Raw genomic sequence first — 16,869 nt, 5'->3', positions numbered from 1 at the left:
ATATTCGTACTTAGCACGCACTAATGCCACAAATGAACAGATGCTCGAAGACTTTTCGCAACATCTAACGTACGTGACATCTGACTTGTACTGGTCCTTAGGTGCCATATATCTGAGAACGCACTGAAAAAAAAAAAAAAAAGATCTGTTTATATCATCTTACCTTTCCCTCTTTGTTGCCACCAACCGCAAGTTCGGGGTAGCCACGGTATTCTTCTAAAAGAAGCCAATCACGTCTGAACCAGACTGATTTCAGGCACTGATTTCAGACTAATATCAGCAACAATACACGGGAAAGCCCTTTATATAGTTAACAGGAAATTGTCAATTTAGTTGTATTGTTTCATTCAAGGTTTCAGCTTATATGTATTATATATATCTAGACCAGAAGTGATTTACGGACCATGCGATTGTTGATTGCGGAGACGTTACGTTGAGAGGACAGAGGTAGAAAGGCAAACTTGTTTGTTTGCGGCACGAAAAGCATATTACAACATGAAGAACACGGGGAAATTTGAACAACAGAATAAAATACACCCCTCGCTCTGTCTTGTTTTGCGCCGTGAGCTTCGTAATACTCCCCAGATAACTTGCCCGCTAAACCTCTTGTGCCTTGTTCATTAGACCGAACTCACGAGGACCTTGCATGAAACTGTGCTCAGTGACCGCGATAGCAGAAAGCACAGTCAGTGGCCAACGCAATTTATGATAGTTTTGCTCTGCACCGCATAACTTTAAAGGCGATCAGGAAGCTCTTTCGCGTGGTAAAGAACCATACGTTAAAAGAGTATAAAGGACATGCATTTTATAGCCTAGCAGTATTAGTATATTTTATATAGTTTACGCATTATAACATACTTTATTCAGTATATTTTATGAGTATGCGTTGCTGGTCTGCGGTGCGACAACGTCGTAAACAGCAAACGAGTAAATTGTACATTGACATAGCACTGAAGTGAACCATTTATTGGACCCAACAGTGCCTACAGGAGCCACTAGGCAGGTGGCGTCGGTCAGTAGGAAGCCACCATAGAACGCTCCTTCACCCATTTAATGCACCAGCGCCTACAACAGGGTATAAGGCGCCAGAGCAAAGCCAGAGAGTCACTGCGGTCGGTTAATTATCCGGGTTACAGTAATCATTGGCGGTTATTCTTTAGAATAATTCGACACGTACTGCATGGTTTCTATAAAGGTGGTTCAAACCCTAAGCATGCCTGGAAAAAGGGCATGAGAAGACCGCGTGTGGTTACATGTTGGGCAACGTCCTGTAGCTGCAACCATTCGGTATAACAGGTTCAGTGGCAAATGACAACGGCAAAAGCACGCTTACCTGTTAACTCGGAGAAGAAAACAAGAAACACTGTCCATTTATATTACTCTAAAATAGATATGCAATCAGTTATACTAACACTGGAAATAAAGTCTATCTGATTTCACGCTTATCCGAAAATACTCTTTGAAACGGTCCCGCTGAAGCCTCACCTGCGTTAGCACTTTTGTAGCGAAAGCTGCACTAGGATAGTCATCGTCGTATTTCGGGTAAGCGTCGCCAGTCACTACTGCACATGCGTCGTAACCATGGCAACTAGTTGCTCCGAGCCACAGAAGAAGGGAAGAAGACAGGAAGAGAGAGAAAAGAGAGGAGGAGTAGAAGAAGAAGAAGCCGGTCAAATGAAACAAGCAGATTCTGAAGTCGTCAAGAAGGTGAAGACAGAAGGAGGGAAGGAGAAACTGAAGACGGGAAGCGAAAGAAGAGGGAGGCGAAGAAGCTGGTCAAACGGAATTCTAGCTAAATGCGAAAAATTGTCTCAATACTCTCTCCTCATCCACATATATTTATTATCTGCAATGTAAATCCCTCGCCGTGGTTAAGTGCCATTTTGACATAGGACGTCATCATCACCACCAAGAAGATTCGGAAAATGCCAAGAAGACGCTCCGAATCATCTATCGCACCTCATGATTTTCAGCCAGTGCATCAGCGACGAGAACGTTCGATTTGGACGTTGTGAACAGTCCGTTTGGTAGCTTTCGCTATGCATATCCAGGCTTAACCGAGTTGAGCCGCCATTAAGTTTTCTCCTGTCATTTTCCCCGGTATCAATAGTTGACATGATGCACCAGGCAGCAGAGTAGGCGACAAAACACAAGAGAGGCACACAATACACACATACACATAAACAAGGACAATGCTGTGCGTATGTGTGTATTGTGTGCCTCTCCTGTGTTTCGTCGCCTACTCTGCTGCGTGGTGCATCATGTCGTCTGACCAACTAGCTCGACTTTTAACGCTAGTATCAACAGTTGAAGTCAGAGGAAGTTTTAGGGCAGATGCACTCTTCCAGCCATCCTACTCCCGAGCACCAAACCACGAAAGACAGAAAAAACCGTCGGAGCGCGGAGGACTTAAAGCCAGCAATTCCTTGTGGGAAGCGAGCAAAATCTCATAGGAAGTTACCACTGCAGCCGATTACCTCACGTATTAAATTGTATCACATTCGTGCACTTTGCAGTGCGCGTCGTCCTCCCCATCAAACTTTCATCTGTGCTCAAAATATTTCGCATGCCCAACTCGATTTAACATTTCGTTGAAAATCTACTACTTTTTGATTTACTAAGGCGATGGTTCGACTCTCGACAGGGGGGGGGGGGGGGGGGGGAGACATTGTATCACATGCACTATGCGTCAACACAGTCGATCTCGGCACGCGAGTGTGCATGTTCACCTTATAATGGCAAATCAGTAGTAGCCTATGAAGCCCGTACTGTTCCCATGCTTGTCTAGTAGCCTTTTCTCGAAATGAAAGCTATGTAGCCAAAACATAGACTTTTTCCTGCGCAGCAGAATATAGTCCCAGCTTGATGTGGCCTTCTTGCGACACATATAGCTGCAAAGAGGCAACGAAAAATATACTGTTGGAATTCGTAGTGTTTAGCACTAAAATACATGTAAAATGTGTTCTTAAGACAAATCTTTCAGATTGTGGCTGCAGCTATCGAGAGCCGTCAAGACACAAAAAACAGCTGTCGTCGCTCATGCCAAGGCGTTCTGCACTAGCACATTTAATTCAGTGCGAAATTGAACACGAGGGAAATTTTACGCTTATAGTGAGATGCCAGCATAACAATCAATATATTGTCAGACATGATATCCATGTACATCACACCGGATCATCGAAATTGGGACACTATTCTGCCATTCGTCACTTTCGCCTATAACACAGCAGTACAGCGGACTACCGGTTATTCTTCATTTTTCCTCGTTTATGGCCGTCCTCCCACTACAATTCTCGACGCTTCCTTCTTCTCTACGCCCGACTACTCCACATCAGTACCTACCCAGTGCTTATCTCGTGTGGCCAGATGCCGTCATCTTGCCCGCCTCAACACAGCAGCGTGCCAGGAAGACCGCAAGAGTCGCTACGATTCTACGCATCGCGTGGTCTCTTATCGTCCCGGTGACGAAGTACTGCTTTATACACCACTGCGCACCCCTGGCCTTAGTGACAAATTCCACCACCGCTACCTTGGTCCCTACGAGATCATCAGCCAAACTTCTCCAGTTAACTACAAAGTCGCGCCTGTTGATCCCCAGCCGATCGACGCCACCATGGAACTGAAATTTTTCATGTTTCTCGCTTGAGACCGTTTGTGCGCCGCGGTACATCGGTTAATTAGGAGCGGCCAGGCTGGCCGCTTCCGACCCCCCGGGCAGATTGTGGGAGCCTTCTGTGGACCTTCTTTTATTTGTACATGCCATGATCTTCTTTCATTTGTACATACCATCATCATCGTCCCGCGGCGCCGCGCGCCTGGGTTCGTGATCGGATTAAAACGCTAGACAAGGCTTCGCTGTCCTTGCCGTCACGACCTCGCCGTCTCGACCTAGCCTTCTTTTACAATATCCACAGCTCCCTTCTGGTAATTCTTACTGTTATATGCTTTTTATTGTCAAGGACGTGCCCCATCAGTTTTGTAAGCTAGTGTTAACTCCTCGATGCGTGCACAGGGCAAACTTCAAAGGCAAGACTTTTCTGCACATTGGAAAGTTATTACATCGCCATCAATATATTCACAACGGTGTCTCAAAATAATCTAAATCTGTTTAACAATAAAAATTGCCGTTAGGAAAGCTGCACTTGCGAGGGCCTCGTGATATAGTGCGACATATTGCGAAGGGGCTGCTCACCGGCCGCTCCTTGTTGCTGTTTTCAACCCTTGTATATTCTCTCCCATTAAGTAGTAGGCAGACGAAACACCACGCTGGTTATCCGCGCCGTTTTCCTTGTTATTCTTTATCACCCTATCTCCTAAACATACCACATTGCCAATATTTGTTATTTAAGGCAAAATTCTGACAGAACTGCAAGCGTTTAAACTTAAAAATTAAAAGCAAGAACAAGGTGTTGTATTGAAACGAATTGGGGCTTTTGTTACAATGAACTTCCATAGATGGCGCCAGGTACACCGGCAATGGAATGAAAACGCAACAGGAAAAGGCTCCAGGAGGGCAGGCTCCTCTTCGCTCGGTCTTACTATTTGGTGGGCTGAAACAATTACGAACAGATCTTTCTTGTAGCCTTCCTTTCAGTAACTATGACTGTCACTGAGTGTTGCGTTGGCGGTCGGTAGCTAATAATATAGTTCTGGTACGTTTTTAACGCCTGAGAGCTGCGCTAAATGTGTGAGCAGGACATCTGTGACGAACTGCATCTAAACGAAAGGCAGTTGCGTTAGCACATATTTAGAGGAAAGCATATAGCAGAAGCAGCCATACAAAAGCATAGGCTCAGAAATGTTTTAGAAGCCTAAGTGAGAGGTTGTAAGATTAAATCACAGCAAAATAACTATAACGTCCTGAAGTCAATAAGACATGGACCAGCGTGGTTAGCACTAACGTAGCTGGTAGAAAGCAATGCTAAAAGGCTTGACCTAACTGAAAAATGTCACCTATTTTTATTTTTCAATGATGCAACACATAACTTGCATCTGGAAATAAATACCTCGGAAACAAATAATTTCGATATGTTGACTGATGGGGATGCAGACTAAAATGAAAGCCTAATAAGAACTGTTAGACGATACTGCACCTCCTGACACAGCATGCAAGACTAATTCAAAAAGAAAAGGAAAACTTTGTCTCTGCCACTTACACCAAAGAAATCCAACATGTTATAGTCGCCATTTACGTCTCCTTCCAAAATTCCCATTTCGTGGGTTCCGGCTAAAAGCAGCGACAATTCACAAGCCAGGATCGATTTGGACCAAAGATGTGTCTGGCCCTGTTAGCTGTGACGACCTGGCTACCCTGCGGCCGTTTTGTAGGCAGTAGGGTGATACGTCCCTTTCTAGCCCTATAGAGCTGCCCTTCACTCTCGGGCTTCTCACAATTGGATCAGTGGGATAGGCCTCGATGTGGCAGAATAAATGCTTTTATCCCCAAATCTCCAGTATTCCTGGCTGAAGCCTAAACCCCTTTAAGGAAAAGTGTAAGGAGGTGAAAAAAAAATTATGAGGGACTTTAGGGACTAAAGTAGTAAAGGCGAAAGCCTTCAAGCCGCATTCTGCTACGCGACTGAAACTAATTAGTATTTTTTAACAATTTATTTATTCATTAGGCAGATAATTTATTATGCGCCTAACTGAGTAGTCATTAATTAGCTAAAATAATTCATTAATTAGTCAATAATTGGTAAATAATAAATCAATTAGTTTTTCAATAATCAGTAATTGATCGTTGATTGACATATGGTCATATAAGGCACGCATTCGCGCATACTGTAAATCAGAGCCGCTGCAAAGCGGGACACAATTTGCCCACTACAGCATGATCCATCAAAGGCTTTCGCATTAAAAAAATAAGGGCAGAAGAGGGAGACATGAACGAAAGGACTGACGCTGTCCTGTTGTTTGTTTTTTCGTCTTCTGTCCCTGTTTTTTGTGCTACTTATATTGTTACTTAGAATGAACCACTGACTAGCCCCCACCAAGATTAATCAGCACGGCGGGCTGGATTCCGCTGGTAGTTCCTCCAGCGAGTTGCTCAGCGATTAAACGATACCGATTATCCTCCCTTGCTTTATTTCTTCTATCCTTTAGGAAACGGATACAGTGTATTTTAAATCACCTGCAAATAAGATTGGGGGTTAGCGGGTTGGGCGCCCGGATAATTTGAATACTGCGCTCCTGATAAGGGTCTAGTATCTTGATCACCGAAGAGAAAACGACCACGAGCTACTATGTTAGCGAATATTTACCAAAATGGTTATTTAAAAAATAGTGATACCATTCGCATTCCGTAGATATTAATTCTATCAACCGGGAAGGAAATCAATTTAACCGCTTGTCTGTCTCTTGCCACTGTTTGAAGGAGCAGATAGCAAACATGTCACGATTTCGATTGCCTTCCTCAATCAGTATTGCTTTAATTTTGGTGAGAATCTCCGCCGTGGAGGTTACGATCATCTTCGACCTCAACTTAATCAGATCAGATATAGGTCTCATGCATTGAGTTTCGAATGATAAGAGCAATAATTCAAGTTTAAATTACAATGTTTGTATACAATTACGTCCAAATAATATTAAATTCACTTTGAACAACTCACTGGAATTTCAGTTAGAACAGTTCAATCTAATTTCGATTTAAACAATGTTTCCTCTTCTTCCGCGATCACCATTTCAAAGAACCAACGAGCAATAATCTGCAAACAATCGAAGTAGACGTTATTTTAGCGCTTTAGTTCCAACTCGGCAGCTGTATTAGAATCTAAGGCATTACTCGTGACATCATGGGCACCACCACTCGACTCGGTTGTACTGCATTTTCGCTAGCAAGTTTCTCAGAATGAGGCTTGCCCTCGTTCGGCTTCGAAGATGTTTGCGATAGCCAAAGCCCTGCCTATTATAAAAAAAAAAAAGAAAATAGAAGTGTTCAACGCTGCAGAACCGAATATTGAGGGATGGAGGGAAAGCATTAGCTGCGGGTGACCGAGCCTTCTCTTTCTTCTTTTTCTTCTACTTATCCTTGTTATTATTTTATTCTTCTACTTCTTTTTTTTTTTTCCAGCCAACATAAAAAGCCCCGCTTTAACCAAGCCGTATAAACGTGCCTTAGTGGCCTATAGGGGTAACGTGAATGCCGGTAACTTTAGACATGGACATGTTTAAGTAAGTGGAGTTGTTCCTTTTTTACGGAAGTTTTTCCATGCAATAAAGAAAAAAAAAAGTGAATGCCGGGGTCCTGGCAGGCTGGTTCTGGCATAACTGTCCAATGTGAAACGAGAGACCCAAGTTGGGGGACACGGACACGGCACAGGCTTCTCTGCGCAGCACACCGACGGGTGGAGAGCAAATGATGGCGTCATTGACCGTAACAGTTTACATTTGCAGCATAGAAGCGCTTTGTTTGAAGAAGTAAAATCAACGCTACTGAAAGTAAACCACTAGAAACATTGTTTGGCGGCTTCAGAACAGGTCAGCGCAAAAGATCTCGCAGCGCTTTACAAAGTCAGCGTTGACAGCAAATGCAATTGCGGCGCATACAGGCGCACAGAAGATATTCTCAGGCATTTTGTTTTTCAAACGTTCCTGCTAATCTTTTCTTCATTTTGGAATAAGGAGTGCTACCTTTCTGCGACGTCAAAGGTGTTACATGAGTCACATCATTTTTTGGTGCTCGTCGCCGCTCTTAATCACGCCAGATAATTTTATTCATACTCTAAATATCCACAAATAATACCGACTGCAAAATAAAGTAGCCTCAACAAAAAAGACTACCAGTACAGTACAACGCATGCCTCTTTATATTCATCCCTTGATTTCAATCAGGAAGAATGGTATTTAATTGTGTGTCCCACTCCAGAACCTACCAGACTTATCATGAGTGCCCACGCGTGCAGAGCGCTTTCCGTTCGCGACAAACTGACTTATGCTGTGCAGGTGCGTTATGTCTATAAGTGATAGCCACCTTTAGTATATACTCCTCCATGAATAGCTCCTTTTAAAATGCACCCCTCCATTTGAGTTCAGAGGGCACCGGTTCGCCCCCAGCAAATATTTCTTTATTTTGACCGAAGCTTCCATTTTTTTTTATTTAGGACTACCTGCTATCATCTCCTGGTAACAATGTATTGGCTGACATATATGTTGTCTTAGCAGACAAAATGTTTTCGCTATGAACTAATGTAGTCACTGCCAAGGTGGTGAAAACTGGCTGCGAGCAAAATTTCAGTCTCCGATACAGAAACACAAGGCGCCATCTTATAGGGACCGGGCGCCCGTTGTATGGCGCCATCGTCGCCTCGGTGGAACAGCGCTGCCCGCGGCGAAGTGCCGAAACAGCGGAATGGCGAGGCAGCTGAGCGGCGCAGTCGTTTCCGTTCTGCGAGGCGTTTTTGAGCCTGTCCCTACCCGTCGTTTTGCGGTGTGGCTTTGAGTAATCGCAAGGAGTATTTTTCGACGGGGAAATCTTGAAAAAGAAAAGGGCCGTTCTCGGCAGGGCGTGCGTTTTTTTTTTTTTTTTTTTTTTGAAACCGCCCGGCGCATGGTATTTCTGTTATATACTCGAAAATGCCGCGCGCGTGATTTCACCATGCGCTAGGAACACCTTCGTTAGACACTTCTTAAGGCGACTTCGAAGACGGGAATTGCGCCTGCACTGCGCGTCTATCTTATATTAGGTCTAGTCGGAATCTGCCTGAAGATCAAATACCGCCGAGTCGTGTAGCCGTGTAGTAGTGGTTGTTGTAAAGGTCAGCGTTCATGTAAAATGAAAAAGATGCTGCACCTGTCTTTTTTGGTAATTGCTAGGCTCAAACGACTTTCAGAGCAGAATAATAGCAAATGACATTCCAGTTTCAACCTTGCAACGAGAGCTGTAAAAGGAGAAAAATAAACAAGCAAGACAAAAGTAGGATCCTATTTATGGTTGGAATAGCAAGCACACATATACTTCCAGGACTTCCTGCACAAGTACGCTACAATAGCTCACTGAACCCGGCCTTGAGACTATCAAACTTAATCATAATAAAAGCCAAATGAGTAATACCACCTCAGCATCATTTTTACATATACGGCAATACTCTTGTTGAACACGTCGGAGCTGCTACATATAATTGACTTAGAAAATAATGCCGCGAAACCTACAAAACAGTATTTGTTGTTTTTTAACAGCCGCCGGCATACAGGCTTATCACTCTGATTCTGGACCGCGTATCAGTTCCGTAATCTTTGTTTGTTACTGCTCGATGTCGCGAGTCACACCTTTATCAGTTTTGTTGTAGCGCAAGACGCACCGAGATCTCCGCCGCCGACGACCACTAACGACGACGCAGCCATTTCACCGCCGCTCCACACGTCATCGACGACAACACGACCAAAGTGCAAGCAGACACCGCCGCCCAGCGAAGTAACAACGGTATGCCCCGGCCATGACCTGAAGAAACGACGCAGCCGAGATCGGACACCAAGGCCCACGTGCAATGCGAGGACGCGAACAAGTGACCTTGAAGTTGATATCGACGGTCGCAGAGTCACTGCCCTAGTAGACACCGGAGCTGACTATTCAGTCATTAGTGGACCGTTAGCCTCTCAGCTCAGAAAAGTTACCACCGCTTGGGATGGCCCGCTGATTCGCACCGCAGGTGGCAACCTGATTACTCCATCGGGACGATGCACTGCAAGAATAACCGTAAATGGGCGTACTTACCCCACCAGCTTTGTGGTCTTGCAGCAGTGCTCCCGCGACGTGATTTTAGGCATGGACTTCCTAAATGAAAATAGGGCTATCATCGACCTCCGATCCAAGCTCATCAAGCTCTCTGCAGACAAAGCCATACCTGCTACGACGACTTCGACGCAACACGTCGCTCTAAACGTCCTCGACGGAGAATTGACCGTGCCGCCCCGATCAAGCGTCGCCGTCAGCGTAGGTAGCACAGACATTGAAACCGCTGAAGGCATCGTCGAAGGAAATATCCAATTGCTCTTGCAACGAGGTATCGGCATCGCAAGAGGCATCGCGAAATTCCGGAGAGGACAAGCTCAGGTGCTGGTAACAAACTTCACTGAAGAATACCGGCATCTAAACAAGGGCACGACCACCGCTTTTCTCGACGAATTAGCGGACCTCAAAGACGTATTCGCCCTCCACGACCAACCACTGGAAGACGCACCGGACCAATTCCGTCAGCCCACATTTGACATCAACCCAGTATTGACCCACAGCAGGAAAAACCAGATTCGCAGTCTTCTTCGAAACTACAGGGAGTGCTTCTCGTCATCATCGAAGGTACGACAAACACCACTGGCCAAGCACCGCATTATAACGGACGAACACGACCGACCTCTGCGCCAAAGCCCTTATCGTGTATCGCCGCGAGAAAGGCAGGCCATTCGCGATCAAGTTGAGGAAATGCTGCGTGATGACATAATCCAGCCATCGAACAGCCCCTGGGCGGCACCAGTCGTTTTGGTCAAGAAGAAAGACAGCACACTTCGCTTCTGCGTTGATTACCGCCGCTTGAATAGCATAACGAAGAAGGATGTCTACCCGCTTCCCCGCATCGACGACACTCTCGACCGACTCTGCAATGCAAGGTACTTCTCATCGATGGACCTGAAGAGCGGATATTGGCAAATTGAGGTCGACGAAAGAGATCGCGAGAAGACCGCATTCATCACACCGGACGGCTTTTATGAGTTCAAGGTGATGCCATTTGGCCTCTGCTCCGCACCAGCCACGTTTCAACGAGTAATGGACACAGTCCTGGCAGGGTTGAAGTGGCAAATTTGTTTGGTATATTTGGACGACGTTGTTGTCTTCTCGTCAAACTTTGAAGACCACCTAAAACGACTACAGACAGTGTTAGAAGCCATCAAGTCATCGGGACTAACGCTGAAAGCAGAGAAGTGTCACTTCGCCTACGAAGAACTCCGGTTCCTAGGTCACATCGTTAGCAAGGACGGTATTCGCCCAGACCCGGAGAAAACAGCTGCAATCGCACAGTTCCCACCGCCTACCGACAAGAAAGCTGTGCGTCGATTCCTTGGGCTGTGCGCTTATTATCGACGATTTGTCAGAAACTTTTCGCGGATCGCCGAACCGTTGACGCAGCTTACAAAGGCTGACGTACCTTTTAAATGGGAAGCGCCGCAAGGAGAAGCCTTCGACGAACTCAAGCGCCGCCTGCAATGCCCTCCCGTACTTGGCCACTTTGATGAAAACGCCGAGACCGAAATTCACACCGACGCGAGCAGTGTGGGCCTAGGAGCCGTTCTCGTCCAGAAGAGTGCCGGACAGGAGAAAGTAATCGCCTACGCGAGCAGGTCACTCACAAAAGCCGAAGTCAATTACTCGACGACCGAGAAGGAGTGCCTTGCAATCATCTGGGCCACTTCTAAGTTTCGTCCATACCTATACGGCCGACCATTCAAGGTGGTAAGCGACCATCACGCGCTCTGCTGGCTGGCTAATTTGAAAGATCCTTCCGGCCGCCTTGCCAGATGGAGCCTACGACTTCAAGAATTTGACATGACTGTAGTCTATAAGTCGGGCCGAAAGCATTCCGACGCAGACTGCTTATCCCGCGCTCCCGTCGATGCTCCCCCGAAGGACGATGACGACGACGCCTTTTTGGGACCGGTAAGCGCCAGCAGTTTCGCAGAACAACAGCGATCAGACCCTGAGCTGAAAGCGCTAGCCGATTACTTGGAAGGAAAGGCCGCTTCCCCACCTGGTGTGTTCAGGCGACATTTATCATCCTTCACGTTAAGCAATGGCCTCCTCGTGAAGAAGAACTTCGCACCTAACAAGACCGCGCAGCTTCTCGTAGTGCCTAAAACCCTTCGGCAAGAAATTCTGCAGGCGTTGCACGATGAGCCCACAGCAGGCCACCTCGGATTTGCGCGCACGTTGCGTCGAATCCAGGAGAAGTATTACTGGCCGCGACTGCCTGCCGAAGTTGCCCACTACGTGAAGACGTGTCGTGAGTGCCAACGACGCAAGACGCCGCCGAACAGACCAGCAGGACTACTAAACCCGATTCCGCCCCCAATCCTACCCTTTCAACAAATTGGGATGGATCTCCTCGGCCCCTTTCCATCTTCGTCTATGGGTAACAAGTGGATCATCGTGGCCACTGACTACCTTACCCGTTACGCCGAAGCAAGAGCACTACCAAATGGTACCGCGGCAGAAGTCGCCAAATTTTTTGTCGAACAAATTCTCTTGCGACACGGCGCCCCAGAAGTGCTCATCACGGACAGGGGAACGGCGTTTACGGCAGAGTTGACGCAAGCCATCCTGGAATACAGTCACACAAGCCATCGACGAACAACTGCGTACCATCCCCAGACCAATGGCCTTACGGAGCGCCTGAACAAAACGATCGCGGACATGATCGCTATGTACGTCGACGCTGAACACAAGACCTGGGACGCCATCTTGCCGTACGTGATCTTCGCGTATAACACGGCAGTCCAGGAGACGACCAGAGCGACCCCATTTAAGCTTGTGTACGGCAGGGAGCCCACGACGACGCTCGACGCAATGCTGCCGCACGTAACCAGCGAAGACAACCTTGACGTCGCCGCCTACCTGCAGCGTGCAGAGGAAGCCCGACGACTCGCACGGCTGCGTATTAAAGACCAACAGCGCACCGACAGCCGACGATACAATTTACGACGACGCCACGCAGAGTACAATCCAGGAGACCAAGTGTGGGTTTGGACACCAATTCGCCGTCGCGAATTAAGCGAAAAGTTGTTGCGTCGATACTTTGGGCCGTACAAAATCCTTCGCCGCGTCGGACCACTGGACTATGAAGTCATTCCCGACGGAACATCGGCATCACAACGGCGACGCGCACGCCCAGAAATTGTACATGTTGTACGACTGAAGCCATATTACGCGCGTTAAAGAATCTGTGGTGTTTAAACTTTGCAGTGTTTATGTTTAAGTTTCTTTGTTTTGCAGCATCGAGGCGATGTTTTTTCAAGGGGGGAGCAATGCCGCGAAACCTACAAAACAGTATTTGTTGTTTTTTAACAGCCGCCGGCATACAGGCTTATCACTCTGATTCTGGACCGCGTATCAGTTCCGTAATCTTTGTTTGTTACTGCTCGATGTCGCGAGTCACACCTTTATCAGTTTTGTTGTAGCGCAAGACGCACCGAGATCTGTCTCGAAGGTTCCGGCCACTCGGGTGTCTTTCCACAATGTTCCAGCCCGTGCTGGTAGCTGTTTGCGACGTTATCTAGATTGTTCTGTGCAGCCTTTAAATTGAGCGTCGCCGAGTGTGACGGGCATTCTTTGTTCGACGATCGACGAGCACGTTTGTTTTCTATCGCCGCCGCCGAGTTGCCTAGTTATTTTGCGAGCGCAAGTCAGCCCAAATAAAGAGTTTCTTTAGTGCAATCACCGACCTTTCATTTGTGTCGTCGACCTCGTCACCACTACGTGACAATATTATACTATGCATGCCTTTCTCCCGACATGCTGCGGAGGTTGTGAAAAAAAAAAAATAAATTTTCTGCTAGCGTTCTCTCAGCGCAGGAAGTTCAATGCGATTGACCGCATCTGCCTTGAACATCTGAAGGCAATAGTCCAATACTGTCAAACTGTTAAATACAATCGAAAAAAAACACAGTGTGATGTGTTGTAAGATAAGCCACCGACCACTAAGAGAGCGTTCTATTGTTAAATGAATCCCTCTGATGGCTCATTCGCTAAGGTGGTCTACTTTCTCAGCGTATGCCACGAACTTGCGGGGCCGATACCTAGCTGACCTCGATACCTGATGAGTGTGAGGGACACGACCATGTATGTAGTTTTCTATTTGCACGTAAAGGAATCCGGATAACTGAAAGCCATTCCTTTTACAACTTTCACTGCAGCTTGCCGGACTGCTGCTAAATCTGTTTACATTGGCTATAGAAGCAATTTCTGAGAGAGGTAAAACGGTCTTGTCATACTACGCCACAATCAGGAAATCTCACGTTCATAAAACGCCGATGAGAAACACATGTATTTAGGCGGGCCAGGAAATGGACACTGCTGAGAAAATACGCAAAGCCGTGTCAGGTGCAACATGAATGCGAAAAAAGAAAACTGCTACACGGCCTTCGAAATGAAAAAAAAAAAAAAATGCTACGTTTATGCTTGTTTCCACAAATAAAATTGCATTTTTTTTTCTTGTTCGACTTTTATATGAAGCCGATAGCAGATTTTGTGACCATGCGGTATTGATTGAGCTGTGCAATGAGTGATTTTATTAGGCGAAATGGACATGCCACAAACAAATGTTAACAAATTCTAAGAGTATCAACGCAGAGCTATCAGCGCATTTTCGTTGGTCGACAAACGAAAAGAGGAAAAATGACAAGATCATGGCAATAGGAATTGTTCATGTATCCTATCTGCTCTTTCTGTTAAGAGAAAAAAGTAAATTATTTTTGTCTATGTCAGCGAAAGTATCTGCACAAACATTGTCTCTGCCCATCACTGAAGATTGTAACGCAGCCCGAACGACGATGGTGGAGCTGCCTTTTCTTTTTCCGTGCTGGGGTCTTCTTGTACACAGGCAGGGAAATGCTAGCGTTGTAACTTACGCTGTTGGATTACTTCGATTTCCAATTGTCAATGAAGTGACTACAGGTGAAGGAGTGCGGCTTCGGCTCCGAGACTCTCGTGCCGTCACTCCTGGAGAACAGAAGGCACAGAGCTTCCGGTAGCGAGCGGAATTTAAGACATTCGGCGCTTTCCATGACCACACAGTAACCAAATGCGTAGATTCGTGCCTTTGCCTTTCAAAGAATCATGCTTAGGTCACCCGCCACTCATGCTTCTGTGAAAACCCGTAGAAATGAATCGACTTAAAAACGTCCGATGAGTTTGCGTAGCTGCCAGTGGAGCCAACAACGCACCACGTTTCGTCAGTCTTGTTCGACCAGACTTCATTTCACTGGACATCTTCACACAATTAACTAGCCCAACTTTCTGTTCTCTTGAGGATATATTCAGGCACAACGTCATCTAAACCTTAGGATTTCCAATTTCCACACAAACCAACGACAAACAGTACCCTCCAATGCGCTGGCAATGCGCCGCCCGGGGCCGGTGCATTCCGGCGTTTGAGCGATGCGCCGAGAGGCGGCGCCACCCGTTCAGCTGTCCGGTCCCTATAGTCATCTTGCATCTGCGGTGTTCAGGAGCAACGTTTTCAACTAGCATTTTCTCGAACTCACTCACTCGCTGGAACTATGCGTATCCAATTTTTCTGTCTTACGGAAGCGGATCTATATTGTAGATATTTATAAAACTACTTTCTTTAGTAATATCTACTCTTAACCTAATGTTCCGCAAGGGGCGTCGGTTTTCATTTCGTTTACACCACCGCCATGTGGCTAATGCTGTGTTGCGCTAAATATAATAAAGAGAAAGAGTAAAAAAAGGTTTCGTTGCCTTGCACAGAATGTTCGAAGGGGTCGCTTGCGACCCTTCCACTTCATCTCGCTAGAGAACTGATTTCATCGAGCATGAAACACGAGTTAAGCTATTCGGTCGACGACACGTCTTCATTTCACCGTGCTCACACACTGGGCAAAATTTACCGTCGGCCATTGTAAGCCACAGAGTCAGTCAAGCGCAAGAAAGCGACCAATGATATCTCGCTGTTGCAGGCAACCGTGTTATTACCAGGACTGAAGGACCGGAAGAGGCAAAGGACACGAGCGGCGAGAAATGCCCATCCGCCCCCCTCGACAAGCCCTTCTAATTCCTGACAAAGGGGCGACGTCACCCAAAATGAAATAAGGAAAAATAAATATGTTGGCACAGTCGGAAAAGCACAAGCGGAAACCGAAGACAGAAATATGGAGGGACGGACTGTTGCATCTATACTCCTCTTTCACCTCGATCGCATAAAATCATGGTGCACGCCAGTGACCGACGCGGCAATGACGTGGGCACGCCAGCCTTTCTTTAGGGGACATAAAACCCAGCGGGGAAACGGCTGACACACGCAGAAGGGTCCAGAACGCGCACCACACGCTCGTCGGGGATGTCCTGCAAGCGCGCCACGGTCGATAGCATGCGCACAGAGGGGAACCGTGTTTCACTTGGAGGGGTTCGCGGCAGCGGCTGTGGTGGCGCCACTCTGTTTTGTGCAGGGAATGCTAAGCGGCGATCACGCACTGTAGATGGTCCTGTGTTAATTAGAAAGAGTTATTCTCTTTGTTTCCTTTGAGCAGTCCATACTTGCATTACAAAAAAAAAAAAGTATCTTGTTTTGACGTTACAATATCGTTGACATTTATATTGGATTTCTCATTGTATATGTTGCAAAGGCAATGAGTACTGATGATCATTCTAAATCTGCGAGAAAAGTCGTGGTCGGATAGAGGAAAGGAGACAAGCCAGAAGTACACAGTGCAAATAGTCCACTAGAAAAATTTCTTAAGTGCATTGAAGGGGGCTTTGAAGTTACTCAAGAAACCCCTAATAAAGACAGGATAAGAAGAGTTACATGTTAAGCAACACAACATTTTATGTAAATATGAGAAAACTGGTTTACGTCTAGAATACAAATTAATCACAGATTTCTTTTTCTTTTTTTCTTTTTGGTGCCTCAGATCGAGTCTGCATCAGATTGTTAGTCACCTAAGGAAGATGTTTCTTCAAAGAAAACAAAAAGAAAAGTAATTGAGACAAAATGTAGAGAAAAATAATTCACAAATAAAATATCCTGGTCAGACTCTGCAGAACCTGACATCTTTTTTGCGAACTTGTGCGCATTGTTCCCAATACAAATAACTTAATCAGCGGAAAAGACTATATAAACCGGGACATGACAAGGCGTACGTTAAAAA

At 46.2% G+C, this 16,869-nt stretch overlaps 1 long non-coding RNA gene across 1 annotated transcript in view; it reads left to right on the top strand.

Annotated features, from left to right (window-relative positions):
- The window catches only part of LOC146176217 (uncharacterized), a 213,261-nt gene that overhangs the window by 120,665 nt on the left and 75,727 nt on the right, over positions 1-16,869 (top strand). The gene's annotated exons all lie outside the window — the stretch shown is intronic.

This window comes from Amblyomma maculatum, chromosome 10 (genome assembly GCF_055883805.1).
Source record: "Amblyomma maculatum isolate TAMU_Amacu chromosome 10, ASM5588380v1, whole genome shotgun sequence".
NCBI lineage: Eukaryota > Metazoa > Arthropoda > Arachnida > Ixodida > Ixodidae > Amblyomma > Amblyomma maculatum.
This window is presented reverse-complemented; position numbering and strand designations above follow the sequence as displayed.